Source organism: Gastrolobium bilobum, unplaced genomic scaffold (assembly GCF_033153095.1).
Source record: "Gastrolobium bilobum isolate Gb01-03AN ecotype WA unplaced genomic scaffold, APGP_CSIRO_Gbil_v1 utg7754, whole genome shotgun sequence".
In the NCBI taxonomy this organism is placed as follows: domain Eukaryota; kingdom Viridiplantae; phylum Streptophyta; class Magnoliopsida; order Fabales; family Fabaceae; genus Gastrolobium; species Gastrolobium bilobum.
Window position 1 is genome coordinate 102160 of NW_026896773.1, and position 2927 is coordinate 105086.

The following is a 2927-nucleotide window of genomic DNA, read 5'->3' on the forward strand; positions in this document are numbered from 1 at the left end:
AACAGTTTTGTATTCGGAGAGTCTACTTTCACTCCCTAGGGACTTTGATGAAACACCATCAATTGAAGCAGATAAGAAGAAATAGGAATGCCAAAATTGATTTAATTTCAACAATTTCTTAACAGAACACTGTTATTTTCCAACATCATAGCTTAATTATGGAAACATGGTTTGTTTGATTTGTTCTTATTATTGATTTTATTTTAAAGGGCTTGCTTGTCAAGTTATCTTAGCATTATGTTTTCTTCCATATAACTTTCAATATGTTAAGTGTTTTGTTAGTTACTCCCCAATTTTTCAGTTGACCAGCATGGCTGCATCATAGCATGCAGAAAGAAATATGGAGTCTGAAATTGAAAACTTTGAGTATGTGATCCCACAATTTTCTTAATTGAAGAAAGTTAAAAAATGAAGAGGACAATGACAAGTAGACCTTTTGTTTATTTATTTGTTTATTTATTTGTTTATTATTTTATCATTTATTTTTTCCAAATCAGACACTAGTATGCTGCAAATATCTGACCATGCATTTCTTATGCTTCTGACTCAAGTCAAGGATCGTAGCATAAAGAAGCCAAAATGATATAAGACCAAAGGCTGCTATGTAGTTTACACAAATTCTTTTAAGATGGCAAATTTGCTTTGCTTCATAGAAAGGGACATTATTTTTTACCTTGTCACATTATATTAAGCTAAGCTCGTTTTTCACTTCATGTCACTCACAAAAGAAACTCTAAAAGATTATCTGAATTACGCTATTCTCAATAAGTTTTGTTGCTATAAAGTCTCCAGATGGAATTCCTTTACGAATAACCTCTGCAAGTTCCTTCCCATACATCTCCTTGAAAACCCTTCAAACCTCATCCATGTCACCTCAGCCCTGCATACTAATGCTCGTGCCGAAGTTCCTCTGTCCCTTGTTTTTTCCTTTGATGCTTGCATCAGTGCCTGCTATTATTAACCCGAATTGTAACTTCTTTTCAAATAAGAAATCTCTTCCTAAACTATTCTTTTGATAGTTTAAAACAAAATTTGAGAATAAACAACTGCACCCTAGTGACAGTCGGTTCTGTGCAAGAAAACAATGGTTACCTTTGCATAATAGCGTGCTTAACAAATGCATTTCATAATCACCATCATAGATTTACCAAATTGTCCATTGTTTCCCATCATGATAGACTAAAACACAGTGGACAAAGGACACAAAACAAATTTCTAATACATCAAATAAAGAAAATACATTGAATGGGGTAAGGTGCAGGGGAGAAGATTACCAGCATATTGTTTTATCTTATTATTTTATCACCTTTGTGTAGGCACGTCCACAAATGCGTTTATAACTCAAATGTTAGCTTTGGTTGGGGAATGCTCCTCTTGCTTAAAATTTCTAGTACAATAGCTTCATTCACAACTCCTAAGCTTTCCTCCCGAATTTCACAGAGCCTCCTGGCATCACACTTTAGATATATACTGACTAACATCTATTTTTTGAGCTCTATGTGATACAGCCAATGCCGCAACAATCTGCATAATCAAACCCATTTCTTTAAATTTACTAACAACTGACAATTTTCATGACACCGTTTGAGTGTTTCACAATAATCCCCCCTTTTGAAATGTGTATGGAGGGTCCAAATTGATAATATCTTGGTTCAACAGCCTTCCGAACCTTTTCTGGTAGGGCTGTGTGATGAGAAAAACAAAACTTGATTTTCTACTCACAAAAATTTCACAAAGCCTTGAAATTGATCTCATTTTCTTGAATGGCTTCTCTAACCACAACAGCAAGCATCCACAAGGACAAAGCAGTGCAGTTCATGGAAGAAAATCCAACTTCATATCTTTGAAGTTGACTTATCAAGTCTTCTCCTTACACTGCCTTGTGGGTCTCCCTGGGTTATTTTTTCAAGCTGGGTTAGACAAGCCAGAGATGGAATTAGTTGGCTCAAACCCCAAAAAGAATCATGAATTTTCTTGCAATCAAGTTCAAAATTGTGGTTTGCCATGATTATGATATGGGAAAAACTATTCTCATGCGCCACGTGAGATAAGTTTTTCCTCCTACACACCATTCGATAACTGTGTCACCTTTTCTTTTCTTATGGTGAAGTCCACAAGTTTGTCTCTATGACATGAAATAATTTATCTCTTTTAAAATGAGATTAATAAAATGTAAGTAATTTCATCAGTAAATCAGTAATACATGTTCAACAATGCTCATTCAAGAACATGATACAGGATCTTTAGAATTCATGGTTTTCACATAAGGGTGTACCTTTCTCCATTAGTGCGGAAGAACTTTGATGGTGGAATGTCTTTCTCAGAGTCTTGACCCTTTTTCCTACTTGTATCTTCTTTGACAGTGATTGGATACAACTATGATGGGCAGACAATGAAGGAGAGTTTCTCTGGAGATACTGTTCTCAGAAAACTACCAAAAACTCTTATAATAACTGAACCTGTCACCAGTTATTTATTCATAAATAACTTCCCAACTCCCTTAAACCGTCAATTACCGTTATGCCCCTTTTATTAATTAAACCAACTGACACATAATATTACACATGAGACAAATAGTTTTACATTCTCCCACTTGGCTCATGTCATGAGGTGTCCCTTCATGATTTAATCAACATTCATTATAATGCGCATTTATTAGGCTAAAGGTTCTATACATTGACTTCATCATAATTCATTATTAGAAATTAAAATCAACAAGAGTCATGGCGGTTGTATGCTATCAAGTCGGCATAGTCCCTTCCATGTACTACTATATTGACTCTTCTTCCTAACATGATACTTTAATAGGAAGTACACATTATGTCCAACAATAATGTCTTCATAATGGATCACAAGTATTTTCAATATCATCACATATACTTGCATGCATTCATAAATTGAAAATAAGACAATAACAGAAACATATA

General features: G+C 34.5%; 1 pseudogene; it reads right to left on the bottom strand.

Annotated features, from left to right (window-relative positions):
• Positions 1–777: 777 nt before the first annotated feature.
• On the bottom strand, positions 778–2072 carry LOC133301934 (uncharacterized; annotated as a pseudogene).
• Positions 2073–2927: the final 855 nt, after the last annotated feature.